At 40.1% G+C, this 16,728-nt stretch overlaps 1 protein-coding gene across 9 annotated transcripts in view; it reads left to right on the top strand.

The window, feature by feature from the left end:
* Anks1b (ankyrin repeat and sterile alpha motif domain containing 1B) overlaps nt 1–16,728 on the top strand; it is a 760,073-nt gene that overhangs the window by 271,181 nt on the left and 472,164 nt on the right. The gene's annotated exons all lie outside the window — the stretch shown is intronic.

Genomic DNA, 16,728 nt, shown 5'->3' with positions numbered 1-16,728 from the left:
CTCTCTCTCTCTCTCTCTCTCTCTCTCTCAGACAGAGCGCTGTGCATGTTGCAGTGCAGTGCTTCTCAAACTTTAATGTGCCCTAGAGTCATACATGTCTAGGGCAAATGGTGCCACTTCCGTACATCCGAGTGGCAGCAGCGATTCTGCTTTTCTGATGAGCTCCTCAGAGAAGCTTTGGTGCTGATTCTTCAGAGGCCACCGTGGGAGAGGATTTCACGGGGGACATTCAGGGAGGGCCAAGACATGGGAAGGAAGTCAACAGAAGGATAGGACTAGTTATTGGTTCCTATAGAGGGTCCCTCCAGCTGTGCATATATTCACACAAGCTCTAACAGAGGCCTTGCGGAAGGCTGAGCTGTCTTTACTGTATTTGTTCCCTTTAAATGAGGCCCCCAGAGCCGGGCTTTCCCCCTATTCACTCTCACAGTATGACTCAGCCTGTGTGATTTTCTCTGTGGAAGAGCTCCCCAGATTCCGTTTGTAAGCTGACCCGAAGTGGTTTTCCTGCCCGCTTCTCACACATTCAAACCATCTCTGCTCCATTGTCCGAGCCCTGGAAATCCATTCTTTCCCGTTTTCAGAAGCCTTTCCAGCTGCCTAAATTGTCTTCCCTCCATTTTCATCCCCAGCAGCTTTCCTTTTCCCAGTGAGAAGGCCGCTCTTCACCTCGGCAAAGGCCAGCTCGCAAGCAGCTGCTGCATGATGGATAAAGGCAGATCTTATTCTGCAAGCATGCTGCTCTTGGGGCGATGCGAAGTGTTCTGGATTCTGAACCACAGGGTGGCTCAGGAGAGCCCCAGTGCTCACACTGTTGACCGATCAAATGTCAGGATGGAAAAGCAAATGTAGGAGAGATAGCGGAGATTAGGCTGCAGCCGTAGGAGCCTGTGGATGCTGGCAGTATCATGGAAGCTGTCAATGCTTTGGTAGGGCCCGTTTATAATCAGAGATGCCATACGAAGGCGAGTCTTGACATTTGCTGTGCTAGTTTACTTTCTCCATAATATCAAACTCTGGATTACAGTTCTGTCTCTTTTCTAAAAAAGTAAATCCAGAGGTGTCAGGTTCAATCCAGAAAGCCGTGAGAGCATTTCAATACACATAATAATGCATACAATATTATTTTACAAACACATACCAATACCAGCATGTAGATTCTTAGTTTTCATTTTGTTGTAATTAAAATTTATAAAAATTAAGGCATGAAATGTTATTGTCTAGGGGCAGGTGAAGTGATGGCAGAGGTATGTGTGTCCAGCAATGTTCAGTGTACCCACCTATGTATGTTAAACGCCTAAGAATGATCTCGTTGATGTGTCTTAATTGACATACTTTCATATTCTCCAAATTGTGCATAACCTGAACCCCTAAACATGAAATGTCCGGCATACCATTTAAAACACAAACCCGTCTGGTTAGCTGGTTCCCAAGGGGATCACAGTTTCCTCCATCTTCCCATTGGTTAGAAGCGTGCTTTCGTTGAGTCCAGAGCTCCCGCTCCTTGCAGAGGAGCCGTCAGTTTGAGTCAGCTCCTTGAAGCATGACAGATGGAGCAGCTTTGTATATGCATGCCGGAAACTTCCAAACGTAATCTCACATTTTCAAATCCAGCTATATGGGTGCACGCCGTGTATCTTTAACATCTGCAGAACACCTGCACCCATTAAGAATGTGTTCCTTTGCGACCCAACTCTTCGTTAGCATGGACAGGCAATCACGGAAGAAAGTCTTTGGAGGGAATTACAACGCTTGATAGAGAAAACAATCTAAAGTGTGGAATTTTAGACCTGGAATGGGCCCAAATGCAACATACTGCTAAAACAAGATATAATAATTGTCCTCTGATTTGGAAACGCTCCAGTCACTACCTATACATATATTTTTGCTAGCTCCTTCTGCCTTTTCCAGGGACTTCAGGTCACATATTCAGCTGCTTTGCATCTCACAAATCACTGGCTCTGTGCATCTTTCTCTTGTTCCCCAGGGTTTTGTTTCAGATAAATAAACAAGATGCGAGTTGTTGTTTGCTTTACTAACGACGTCTTTGTATGACTGAGTTTGCTCTTTTTTTTTTGCCTCAGACTGAGTTTTGACCTCTGTCAGTTCGATTTGAGCTTTTTTTTTTTTTTTATGGCACTCTGTGTGTACCGCCCAGAATAGACTTGTAACATCTGTGAAGTTCTGAAGAGTTTAGCCAGTTACTTTATCCCCTCATTGTCTCCCAGCTTGTTCTGATGCCTGGTAATTTCTGATCAGATGTCAGACACTGTCCACTTTTACCTTATTTCATCCTGTGTGTTTCTGTATCCTTACAAACATTCTTGAGCTTTTTTTCTTGAGTTCACTTGAGTTGCTTGGAAACACACTCATTTTTAAATAATGTTAGGCCTGAAGACAACAATGGCAACATCACAGGAGAAGCATCTCCCGCTAATGAGGCAAGACCCTTCTGTGTGTTTGCCATAATCCCAGCTGGGCTGATAGAAATAGCCCGTGTGAGCACTGGGTATCTTATTCCCATTAATTCTTTCAGGAAGTTCTTGTCCTAGAATTGAGTATACGGATGATCATTATTCAGATGAATCTGTAAGGATTTTTCTGTGAATTTTTTTGAGGGGGACATAATTTCCCTGACAGTTTTGTTCGTGTATGGAATGTATTCTGGAAACTTAGACTTCTGTTAGCTCCTCATCTATGGAAGTTGCTTTGCCACAGTCCTATTGTGTTGTTTTATCATGTGATCCACTGAGTTTGGCCAAGTATTATTGCATGACTAATGAGTTTCAAATTCATCAGTGGACGCACCTCTAGGAACACAGGTGAACACCATGACTGCCTTTCTCCCAGAATCCACCAGTGGCCAGTAGTTCAGCAGGATATGGTGTGGTGGTCAGGGTCTCCATTTGGTCTGATCCCTGACGGACTCGTAATGGACCTAGTCTTGTAAAGGCCCAGTCCAGACAGAGGCAGCTGCTTTGAGCTGATGATTGTGATGGTCATACCCTGCCCAGAAAACTCTCTCTTACCTTCCTCTTCCCCCTCTTCTGTAGCGTTCCCTAAACCTCAGAAGGAGTGATACAAATGTCCCATTGAAGGGTGAGAACTCAGCTGTCACTGATTCTCAGTTCCCTGTCCAATCACGAGTCTGTACTTGCCGTAGTTCATTGCAAAGAGAAGCTTCCAGAAATACAGGCCCTTGCCATTCTTCTTGGCATTCATGAGAGCTAGTGGATAAGGCTCTATTGCTGAGAACACTGTATGCTTTTATCACAATATAGAGAGGAATCACGAAGAAACTGAGATGGAAGCTTCCTCCCTGATGACCGGCTTGTATAGTATTATGCAGGCCCCTTAGGGGCATCAAGATCTCCCTCCGCTATGAACCCTACAAACTAGAATACGAACCTGCCCGCCAAGACATGGCCACAATAGTGGCATGACTGCCATAGGAATAACCGCCCATTGTCTGATTGGATTTGAGGCCGACTCCACAGGAAAGAATTCATGGCTGGTACTGTAAACTCTAGATCCCCTATCAAAACAAAAAACATGGATGAGGAGGTCACAGACCCTAGAAAAAACTTTCTATAGCTATGTATCTTTGAGGTTCTATCTGTGTCTGCCATATTTACACACCTGTCCATTCTCTATGTACCCTGATCTTCCCAGGCTCTCAGAAAGTCTTCTACTCTATCTGAATTCTTGCTTCCTTCACCAAAGCCTCAGGAAATCTCTGTAGCCAATAAACTGGGACATCTGTAGAGATTGGGATATTTACTATTTTTCAGAGATTTCTGGCTCTCCATTCCTAATTTTTAAATCAATTCACACATTTTATATTAACATTCTTATTTTTGGAGGGGCAGATAAGTTTGGTCTGTGTCACTCATTCTTGTCAGTAAAGAATTCTTACCTTTGTGATAGCTCTAGTTTTCCAAAATATAGTTGAAATTGTATTCATCTGTATGTGATATCAGGAGAATTCTTATTACACGCAGAGAATATGAGCATATGGCCACTGCAAAGTTAATTTGGAACTTATATATGTAAAACACTAGCAGATGCATATGCATTCACATTGAGATTAAAAATGATAGCAAAATGTTATTAGCAGTGATGGATCTCTGGGATTATAGTCAGCATGTATTTTCAGTTCAGTTTTCTAAATTGCCTCCTACTATGGGAATAGATGACTTTCACCAAAATGTAACGTTATATGATATATTTACGTGTTTGTGTGTGTTGAAAAAGAGATTACTTCATGTGTGATATAGTTGACTTTCTAAAGAAAGTTAGTGATATTTGCAGTGCATGGAAAACCCAGGAGTGGGGCAGTCTGCTCACTCCATTAGAAACCCTTATTTGGAAGCTGAATGGTCAGCATCAGGGAGGCAGGAAGGGATGCCTTAGTGTCAGTAGTTCATAAATTATAAAATTCTTAGGACACACTGATCCCATTGAATGTGGTGACTTCACATTTCCTTTGATAGTCAAGAATGAATGATGCCCACAGGACTATTAGATAAATAGTTTCAAAGAATGCACTGAAATTTGACTTCCGAATTTGTGGGTAAGTAAGCAATTCCATATAATTGTAACGGCAGAACAGTAAAAAGACTAAAAAGGAAAAAGAACTGTGATCTAGGCAGGCTCTGCTGGATAGGAAGATATTCGGCAAAGTAGGCTTGCAAGGGCGCTCTTAGGAACTCAGAAAAGCGCCCCACATAAAATCACAGTCAGAGAGGATTTATGTTGAATTAGGAGCAGCGGGGCTGCATCCCTGGCACCTCGCCGCCCGCATGGCTAGCTTAGCTTATGCCCCCGAAATAATTACACGGAAACTGTATTCTTTTAATCACTGCCTGACCCATTAGTTCCAGCCTCTTATTGGCTAGCTCTTACATATTGATCTAACCCATTTCTATTATTCTGTGTAGCCCACGAGCTGGCTTACCAGGAATGATCTTAACCTGCATCTGTTTGGAGTGGGGGAATCATGGCGATTCTCTGACTCAGCTTCTTTCTCCCAGCCTTCTGTTCTGTTTACTCCACCCACCTAAGGGTTGGCCTATCAAGGGGCCTAGGCAGTTTCTTTATTCCTTAGCCAATGAAATCAACAGATTGATATATGACACTCCCACATCAGATTTAGGGCCAGAAGGGACAGCTGTGTCTTTCAGTCCCTTGTTATCCAAGAATAGTTAGATCCCAGCTCTGCCACTTAGAAACAGCTTAGATATAAACAAGTTCTTACTTCCTTCTGCCATAACCCCCATCTGTAAAATGGGGGTGAAGTGGACACGCTGAGACTTATATAAGTTAATGCGAACAAAGAGCCTAGACTGGCCATTGACAACACTGAGCTTCACCTAAATAAGAGTTGCTATTACTCTATATGTATATGGAGGCACTTGTAAATGCCTTAAATTCCATGCATTTAGTGTGCATTTAGAAATACGCAACTAGTTCCTCAAAGCTGCGATTATGCAGATATTATCGCTTACAACCATTTGTGGTGATAACAAAGGCGAAGATAAAACCAAATGTAACCTTCTAATTAAGCAAAATTCTCAGTGCAAGTAGCAAAAATGATATTGGTGGCACACAGAAGACTTATGGGCTGTCTTCTCACTTTACAAACAGTGTAAATAAGGCCCAAAGAGGGCAGAGGATTCTACTTGCGGTTGAAAGTCAAAGAATATGAGTATATATACAATACAGTTCTTTGTCTCTTACTGTTGTATTTGTTCCTCTAAGCCCTAATTCCTGGGCCTTACACTCTGTCCTCAGCTTCTTCTGTGAAGCTGGTTTTCTTCCATTCTTTGGTGTTCCCTTTTCCTCTTCCTATGACACACTTTAAAGAGTCGGTTTCCAGGGTTTCAATAACCAACCTCAAACTTTAACGCTGACAGAAAAAAAAAAACAAAACTAAATTGGTTAGTCTAAATGTGACAAGCAAGGCAGGTTGCAGTGGAAAAAAAAAAAAAAAAAAAACTAAACTGGTTAGTCTAAATGTGACAAGCAAGGCAGGTTGCAGTGGATAAAGGGTTAAATACAAGGCAAGTAACAGGTTTAAACACTGTGAAAATAATAGACAGCTGCTATTTGACAGACTTCATGCATTTGAAAAGCATTCAGGTCAGACCCGGACCTGAGAAGGGTGTTCCACATATGACCACTGCTGGCTACTAACTAGAACTCTAGATAGTAAAACAATGGAGAGAAGTGCTGGCGAATGGCACACAAGGTTAAGGTGCCCCCAAAGGCTGTGTGGTCTCCACTCAGGTGAAGGCGTAAGTCACAAACAATGCCACAGCAGTTTGGAATTATGATTAATAGGGTGGTATTTATTTAAAGGGGAAAAAACTTACAGATCACAGTCAGCCCTCTGCGCAACCAGGAAGGGAGTCTAGTCACCGGCAGAGCAGGAAGTGAAGAGAGAGGAGAAGGAAGTGGCCGCTTTTTTAAAGGGAGAGAGACCACGCCCCAATGGGCTGGTATCTCAGCGGCTATAGGCTGGAGGAGCGGAAGGACCTCCCGCAACACCTCCCCCTTTTGTTTAAGTAAGAGAGTTCTAAACCTACTATGAAATTATATACAATAAGTACAAATATCCTATTCTAACTAGCTTAGGTCTTGTATAATAAATAACTTGGCCAAGTCATGAGAGAAAAGTAACTACATTTATATAGTCTAGTATGAGTAAGGGTTATGGCACAGTCTGTCTGCTGTAACAGAAACGGGAGAGGCTCAACTGAAGCATGAGGTAGGAAAGGCACGGCTCCGGCCAGAAGTTAAGGAAGGTCATGGAGGTGAGCAGACACTTGCATTGAATCTCAAAGAGATACTGTCTTTTTGCTGGGTAATGTAAACTAAGAACAATCCCAGCTGAGAGGAAGGCTAGGAAGGAGCTGAAAGTTGGGCGCCTTCCGAGAACTGCCAGTCATCTGCCGTGATTCAGCGTTCATGGCAGGGAAGAGTAAAATAGGAATAGGTAGGTATAGATACTTTGCAGAAATTCAGGCTTATTCTTTTCAGGCAGGTTCAGAGATAAAACAAACACCATAGACCTATTCCATATTACCTGGATGCCCAAGACTGTCTTATATAGACTTTATTCATGAAGTTGGTATCTATTCTTCTGCCTTAGATGAATTAGTTCACTCAATACTGATAAAAGGCCCCTGGGAGAAAGTTTGATACAAATTGGGTCTATGTAGTTATTTGGGAATTGTATTCCACTGGGGGGAAAAAATCAGGCAAACTTACTGTTCTTGCTGTAGCTTGGAACAGAATGATCTAAAAAGAGACAGCTTAGAACAAGCAAATATTTACCCCTCCTCTGTCTAGGCATGAGGTAGGACTTCTTGTTCCAAGCTCACCACAGCAGATAGCAGAGTAGCAACAGTGAGCAGTTTCCATTATACCCTGAGAAAGAGCCATGCTGTCCCCTGCTTCATGTCCCCAGTGATGCCAATGCCTCCAGTTGACTATCCTTGACATCTGACATCACATCTTTTAAGATCCAGACTCCTGGCTTGCCGGCCCTAAATACAAAAAAGAGCACCTTGTCTAAGAGTGCAGAGTTCATGGTTCAAGAAGTGACTCATTTGGCCCGGATAGCGTCAGCCTAAAATACTGTAGAAACAATTGCAAAGATTTATTTCAGTGCCCCTGTCAAAAACCTATCTCTGCATTGTGGCCAATGCTTCAAGTACATTTCTCTAATGAAACTCATTATGAGAGCTTTTTTCTTCTTTTCATGTAATAGGAAGTTGAATAGTGTAGTTCGATGGGGGAAATAATGCCCTGAAATGTTGGGCCCATCAGGAGGAAATCATTCATTTCTGCCATCCTGTTTCAATGTAAGCCTCTTCCGCACTATGAAAAGATGGACTATGGATAACAATACAGGATCCCACGCTCTTCTCTCCTTCCCATTCCGCCCCTCTCTCTGTTCAGTCTTGACTATTACATTTCTATATACTTTCAGAATCTTTTGTGGCTATAAAAATCTAATGAGAAGTTTCTGAGTATTTTTGACCACTTATAACTGCCTGGCACTTTAAAAAAAAAAAGTGGGCATGCTATTAATCTAGCGTCCTGGGTGCTTTCCTGGCTGAATAATTACCTTCCACCTCCCTAGATCCCCCTGGTGGTTTCAATTTGCATACAGAATTGTTCTCCATTTCCAGTCTCTGAGCTTTTGTGGTATCTACTTTCACCCTGATACTTATAGCATCAATCTCACTCGGCGGTCAGCCTTTTTTTTATGAAGTAGAGGAAATTATGCTGTGTTTCTTCAAATATATGTTGTTCTTTTGACACAAACACTCTTGGATGTATACTCAGTGGCTCATTTAAATGATAGCCCTTTCTGTTTAATTTTATGGGTATGCTCAGTCACCCTTACTTAGATACTCCATTTGTTTTGGTACTTTCTTTTTGTGTATTTATTTTTCAACTTACTAGGGTTCCTGGTAATGGTATAGGTGAATTTAGCAGGAGGTTGTGGGTTTCTTAGTGACTTAACCATTTCTAGAATTTTTAATAATGCTCTCTGAAAACATAATCTCTAATAAAAGAATGACCAAATCTGCAATCACTTGAATATTAATTAGGTAAAATGTATTAAACATGTCAATGGTCAGACATTCTATCAGGCATTTTCAATACAACAATTCATTTTGTTTCCCTAAAACCCAGTTGAACAGGTGGTAATGTTGTCTTTTCCATTTTCAAGATGAGGAAATGAAAGTCCCAGTGCGTTAATTATCTCACTAAGCATCCCATAGGAACAAGGGACAAAGCTGTACGTTAACTATAGACTCTGGCATAGGATAGCAAATGGTTTGCTCTCAGTCTGACTCTGAAAACCTGAGATCCAGACAATCTCTTCTAAGGTAAGTGAAGTTAAAAAGCCATCAAATCCCAGTGTTTTAGTGGAAATCCAAAAGCTGGATTCGATGCCCTCGGGCAAAGGCTGTAAAACCCCCCACCCTGAGAGACGGAGAGAAGTCGTTCTGTTCGATCCAGGCCCTCAGCTGATGGATCGCCCCCATTCCAGGAAGAATAGCCCACTTCACTCATTCTCCCAATGCAAGCCCTAGTCTCATGGGGACAGAGTTCCCAGTGATGTTTTCACCAGCCGTATATCTGGGCACCCTATTTTTATTTCAATAAAACTGATACTATGAAATCAACAGCCACTGAACTCTTAGCCACTGTCCTGACAACTCACTTACATGGCATCCTGAAAACAAAGATAATAGGTCCTCTATCCCATTTCTTAAGGTGAATTGAACACATAATTATTTAGGAAAAACTTGGACACAAAATGAAAGTTGCGGTTACCCAAATATCTTAAGCCAATTTATTTCCAACTCTCTTAAATCAGATTCACAATATATATTTCTATGACCAAAAGAGGTAAGAGGCTCAATTTTTTAGCTTTCCAAATGCTAAGAAGCCATGTTCCCTAGCAACACTGTGGATTCACATAAGACGTTTTCAAATCCCATTTATAGCAGGTTCATTTTTTCCCTTCATTGCCACTTCACTCCAAGCTCACGATGACTCAAGAGAAAACGCGCTTTGGAGATTTTAAGTAATGTTCTTAGGAGGGCATCATAGGGGCTGGCCAGAAAGAAGGCTGCTCATGATGCTGCTTAGACTCACTTGAAAGTCTGTAGAATCTCACTTTGTTCTCGCTGTTACACTGATTATAATATATGCCAGCTAGAACCAGTTATTAATATTCGATGTGAACACAAATGAGAACTTCGGTGATTGACCTGAAATAAATTAAAGTACATACATACCTTTATCTTCAGCTTTTGTTTTGTAGATATGCATAAATGATTTATGTATGTCTTTGTGTGTAGCTGACTACATATATGTGTTTACTTAAATTTGTGCCAATACTGTGGATGTCTGTGCAAACCCTTGATCTCTAGTGGAAAGACTGGTGTTTCTGCTATTTCCACTTGGGAAATTTTGTGGCAAACAGTACTTTCAACTCATTCTGTCAGGACTCAGAGGGCCGTAACAATGAGTTGCAATCATAGGCATGAATGACTGTTTCAACATGTGGAAAGCCTTTCTGTTGACATGTTGGAGGGAAAGCGTGTCATCTCATGATGTGCTTAAAAAGCAGTTGGTAGAATTGGGGTTCCTAAGATTGAGAAGTAAATCCCATTAGCCAAATTACAAATGGAGATATCTTGAAATGGATATGTATCTATTCATAACATGGCAAATCTATATCATTACTTATCTTCAGAATATAATAGGATCCTGGCTAATGGGAAAAGATAAGGGGAAGAAATATGAGGCACAATGGTTGAAACAAAAGGTGCATAGTGAATTACATGTCACCTGTAAGATTATATTCATAGAAGATGCAAAGATAAACTATTGAGGCATTCAGCAAAGTTACTAGATTTCTAATAGTGACACCAATAGCATCCTGATACACTTTATATCTGTGTAGAATACTACAAATGCAGTGTGTGCATGTTTGTGTATGCACATGTGAGTGTGCACATGTGAGTGTGCACATAGTATGTTACTTGCATATTCACATATCTGTGCGATCCTTTCTTTATAAACAATGCTCCTATAAACTTCTTTAGGCATACGTTGGATAACAACCATTATGAGCAAAGATATGAGGAAATAAAATCCTATACCATAGCGACAGTGGGCTGGCTGGGTACCATAAAGATGTCATTTAGCTTCTAGTTGGAACTCTAAAGCCAATGTGTTATTCCAGAAGAGTTTTTCATGGAATTTTATAAGCATACACTAAAATTAATGAAGAGAATAAGGAATCCAAAATGATTGTGAAAATGTGGAAAGGTAGCATTGGTAGCTGTTAACTCTACCATAACAGTATTAGCAACCAGGCTACTACAGAATTGGTGCAGAGATGAAATGAATTTGGCATGGGAAGGGGAACTTTAAATGCGCTCTCAATAAAATGGAAACTTACAGGCAAATACTTGCATACCAGACCCTACTCAATACAATAGTTTAACTATTCTCATGTTTAAAACAAAGTTTCCCACAAGTCTAAACCATAGATAGTTATCACAGTTTCAGGCGCAGGGAAAGAGAAGGTCTGGGGAACTGACTCAACCAGTAAAGTGTTTGTCCCAAAGGGATGCTGATTTTCTTTTTCTTTCTCTGTTTTAAATTTAATTTACTTATTTAAAATCCCAACTGTAGTTTCCCCCTTCCTTCTCTCCTCCCATTCCCTCCCCCAACATCCCCTCTGCCACATCCAATCCATCACTCCTCTGTTTCTGTTCAGAAAGGGGCGGGCCTCCCATAGATAACAGCCAAGCTGGCATATCAAGTTGCCCTAAGACTAAGCACCTCCCCTTGTATTAAGGCTGATCAAGGCAATCCAGTATGAGAAATAGGTTCCCAAGAGCCAGCCAAAGCACTAGGGACAGCTCCTGCTCCCATTGTTAGGAGTCCTGCACAACTGTCACATGTATTTAGAGGGCCTACGTCAGTCACAGGTAGGCTCCTTGGTTGTTGGTTTAGACTTTGAGTTCATGTGAGTAAGGCTAGTTGTTTGATAACCAGTTGTCAGGAAGTAGGTTCGAGAGGCAGACAGAAGGATTGTTTGTTGCTGGGCTATTTTCAACTGTTGTATGATTCCCCTGGAGGGAAGAGTCCTCCACAGGAAAGAGCTACAGAGGTCAGAGAGCAGAGCCGGCTTTTGAGATGATCACTCCACCGTGCTCTCCAAGCCTGTGTGTGCTGCAGATCTGGTAGGAATAACTGCTGGTATGATGAATGAAAAAGTCCTGGTACAGAAAGCTCTTCAGAGACGGAACAACAGCAACAAAAGACCATTAGGGTGAAACTTACTGCAGAAAAATATAAAATCCTGCCTCGAGGTTAAAAACTAATCAGTTGTATAAGAGCAGACAGATCATAGGATATTTTGCCTTGAATGTTAGTCATGTGAAAATGAGCTAGGAGGTTTGATTGACCTCATTTGCAATCAGATGTTAAATGTCTATAAGATTATACTGCCCTGAGATTACAGTGACCAGATAACCAGAAGTAGTATCCTTTTACCTGAGTTGGTGATAATTATGTGAGTATTTTAAATCTTTGGCTAGATAGCATCCAAGGGCTGGATAGGCTAGAAACCATGGATCACACAAAGCTATCAGAAGAAATGTTTAGCCTGTAAGATTTCATGAAGAGATACAAATACTTTTATGAATTATTCAATTTGTAGATGTTTCAGTGATAAATGCTATAAGGGCTGGTCAAAACATACAAGAAAACATTTTCTAAGTACTCAGCTTGTCAGTAATGAGAAGGTCTTTCTATTGGGTAAAAATGAAGGTGTAACATTATTTAATAAATTGATGTCTAGAGTCCCATGGGTACCTTAATGCTTTATTCATGTTTCCTCTGCCCCTCCTTGTGAGGCTGCTGAATGATTGCACACAGAACAACAGGATGTAGGTTGAAGAGTCATTTTATCAACACCTCACTCAATCACCATTATAGGAAAGAACTCAAGGAAATTTTGGATCAGAGCACAAGGCTAAGGCCTCCTTTTCTTCCTGGCTTTCTTCCATCATGCCCTACAAAAAATTAAATTACAGATCCAGCACACACATAGAATTGAAATATATGTGTACAGTTAAAATGCTGTGTGAAAGAAGTTCCCCGAAAGTGTAATCGAGTTTCTGTTACTGAAATGGAAGTAGAGATATATTTCAACTCAACAAAAGGACATTGTATCAGTCATATGATCTTGCGTGGAAGAAGTTCATTGCTCTAAGAGTGAATTTGCTCTTGTTTGGGTCTAAATGCTCTACAGTGCAGGGGAGCTGCCCAGTAAATTAGACTCTTGGAAAGTTAGGGAGAGCTTTATGGTCTGATCTAAAATTTGATTTCTAGAAATATCCTTTGATTATTTTTAAGATTACATGACTAGGGTGTGTAAGGAGGAGCTCTTAAGGAAATTTAGCCCCTGATAGAAGGTATAGAATTCCATTTAATTCCTCATGAGTTTTGATGACACACTGTTGACAGAGGTTTCTGTCCTTCCTGTTCCCACAGCCCTTCAGTTCCAAAGAAGCACACAGAGTTCAACATTAATTATAAACTGTTTGGCTTAGCAGCTCAGGCTTTCTTATTAACTAATTCTTACATCCTAAATTAGCCCACAATTCTTGTGTTAGCTATGTGGCTTGGTACCCTTTCTCAGTGAGGTATTCCCATCTTGCTTCCTCTTGATCTAGGTGACAACTGCAGACTGAACCTTTCCTCTTCCCAAAATTAACCTGTTCTAGTCAGCTATACTAGAACAAGCCTATACTTCCTTCCTGAATACTGGCCAGTCAACATTTTATTAAACTGGTACAAGTGACAATCTTTACAGAGTACAATACCATTATCTCACAACAACACACAACGCCTTGTGACTTTATTTCCAGTTATTCTGAGTCTCTGTGTTCTTTCTCTTCTTTCTAGAAATATTGAATGTTTTTCTTTGTCCCTATAACTGCTTTCTTCAGAATTAATTCTTTGTCCTATAGGCTTCAACACCACCATAAGACAAACTGGACTTTGAAACTGTTAAATTGTCCAAATTTTTTTATCAGCAATTTAGTGATAACCTTTGGTAAAGAAGCCAAAGAGTTAGGGACTAATTTAATGTTAAACTATAATCAGCAGAAATATAGAAAATACAGTTTGAAAACATTAATACTCTATAAGTTTAAAGAGTTCGGGACTAATTTAATGTTAAACTGTCATCAGCAGAAATATAGAAAATACAGTGTGAAAACATTAATACTCTATACGTTTAATGGGATACCAAAATGTGAGTTAATTACTAAGGACACAAGATGTCTACCTAGTAGATTCAGAAATTGACAAACTAAAATGGCTACAAAAGCATATCATCTGTTATAAATGATAAACATCATAGATCCCCAGAACCTGTGAACAACTGAAATCAATCAGAAAACCAAGTCATTCTCAGTTATCTGAAGATGTGAGCCCGAGATTCTGCAGAAAAGGTCTATCATGAGAATCCAAGGATACCTTGTTTTTAATCCATTATTGTTAGGCCTCTTTTCAACCAAGACTCTTTGTATCGCTGTCAACAGAAATAGCATGATCTGCCTCCTCATAACTCACTCTCTGAAAGGCAAAACCTAGTAGGAAGGAGCAGTAGGGGGAAGATGGGTGAACCAAGAATCAGTACTGCATGGGAAGTACTTGCATTTTATATATGGAAAGTATGGACAGTAATTTAAGGAGCTGCTTCAGAAGGCCTTTCATAATTTCCCATTAAAATAAACTCTCCCTCTCTGCCTGCTTTGCTTTATTCTTTATATAGCATCACTTTGTTATTTATCTGAAAATGTGTCATTGTCTATGATATGTACGGCCACTTAGTTTCACTGTCGAGATCCAATAATTTGGCATGGTGTTAGCACACAGGTACTGTTTTGTTTTTTTCAAATAGAGATAGAAAGTGGCTCGTAGATTGACTGATGGGTCACTAAAGCCTATAATGAGAAGTTGACTAAGAAAATATCCAGAATTGTTTTTCTCCTTGAAACATGAAAGAAAGATGAAATCAACAAGATGACTATCAGAAAGCCCACATGTCATTTATGATGACATTATTATAACTTTAGAGTTTTGAAACTCATACCTTCCAGTAATATACATACTTTCCCCAGGTAAATGCAGCTTTAACTCAACAGTAACTGAAATGTAAGACATGGCCAATGGCATGGCTCTCTACGAGCGTTTTGCCGCTTCTGACTTATAAAAACACAAGGAAATAAAACACCATTTATTGCCACTTACAAATATTACATGACTCTTATCCATATGAGATCATTCTAAGTCTGTATATTTGCTAAGATGATTTAATGAGGTGGCCTTTTGTGAACATTTCATAAAACTCAGTGTTTGAACTCAATTAGCTAAGAGAATATGATAAGTAGCTATCTGGAACTTTCATGGTAGCTAAGAGAATATGATAAGTAGCTATCTATCTGGAACTTCCATGGTAGCTAATAAAATATTATAAGTAGCTATCTAACTGGAACTTTCATGGTAGCTAAGAGAATATGATAAGTAGCTATCTGAAATTTTCATGGTATTATACATTAAGTCTTCATGAAATGTGACATTTTCTAAAAATGTATTTGTTCTTATTTTGTGTATATGTGTGAGTATCTGCATATATGTATGTGTATCATATGTGTGCCTGATGTCCACAGAGGCTCAAAGAGGGAGTTGTATCCCCTAGAACTGGAGTCAAGGGTGGTTGTGAGCTACTGGGTGTAGGTGCTGCAAACCGAATGGACGTCCTCTGCAAGAACAGCAAATGCTCTTGACCGCTGAGCCTTCTCTCCAGCCCCAAATAGAATAATATAGTTATCTTTTAATGAAATCTCTTTTGAGTGTGCCTTGGATTATATAGAACGTATTTTATTGATAAGATTATGAGAAAAGCAAATAAAAACTAAATCCATTTGTGCTCACAGTTTTATACTTAGAGTAAGACAAGGGAAGGCCCAGAGGCATTGCCAAGTACACTATTTCAAGCTACTTAGCAGTGGGCTCTTCTTGTTTATTTAATGGATGAATCTAGAATGACTGTCAAATGAAAGGAAGTATGAAGATTGTTCCAGGATATTGTTTTCTTTGAAACCATTGCAGCAATCCATATGCCTCTCATATCACTAAAACACTGTCTTATCAACCCTCATTAATTCCTGGCCCCAAATTCTTAAGCCTGTGACCACTTTTGACCTCTGAAGGATGTTTTCAAAGGGAATCATCTTTCAACTCTGAAAAGTAATTTACTTTAATTGAGCCCTCTTGGCATTAGTAGCTAAGTAAAATGAAATGATAAGGATGGTAGTGCCTCATTGAAAGGCAAATGATATGTTCTCTTCTATAATGCATGAGAGGTTTTAGGGAGGGGAGTATACAAAGCTCATTTGAGTAAATAGCTTCATGCTTTCAATGGAGAAAGACATTTACTGTTTTGATATTTTAAAAAAGCATTGATAAAATATGCTTGGTGATATGATGGCACACTTAATCCCAGCATTTAAAAAGGCAGAGAAAGGCAGGGTTCTGTGGGTTCCAGAGAAGCCTGGTCTATATAGTGAGCTCCAGGACAGCCAGGTGATGGGAAATTTCCCTCTGTATGCTATGAATATGTTTTATTACCATTGGTTAGTAAAGAAGATGCTCCAGCCTATAGCAGGGAAGAATAAAGCCAGGCAGGAAATCTGAACAGAGATACAGAGAGAAAGTAGGTAGACAAGGAGACAGATGCCATGTAGCTGCTGAAGGAGACAGACACTGGACAGAACTTTACCCGTAGGCCACAGCCACATAGTGATACATAGATTAATAGAAATAGGTTAATTTAAGATGCAAGAGCTAGCTAGAAATATGCATGAACCATTGACTGAACAGTGCTGTGATTAATATAGTCTCTATGTGATTATTTCAGGTCTGGGCTGCCTGGATACAAATAAATCACACAGAAACTATATTAATGACAATACTGTTTGACCAATAGCTTAAGCGTATTTCTAGCTAACTCTTATATCTTAAATAAACTTGTTTCTGTGTATTACCACAAGACTGTGGCTACCAGGTAAAGTTCCGGCATCTGTCTACTTCAGCAGCTACATGGCATCT

The sequence above is a fragment of the Microtus ochrogaster genome, chromosome 24 (assembly GCF_000317375.1).
Source record: "Microtus ochrogaster isolate Prairie Vole_2 chromosome 24, MicOch1.0, whole genome shotgun sequence".
Classification (NCBI taxonomy): Eukaryota; Metazoa; Chordata; class Mammalia; order Rodentia; family Cricetidae; genus Microtus; species Microtus ochrogaster.
Note: the sequence above shows the minus strand (reverse complement) of the source record. Positions and strands in the feature narration are given on the sequence as shown.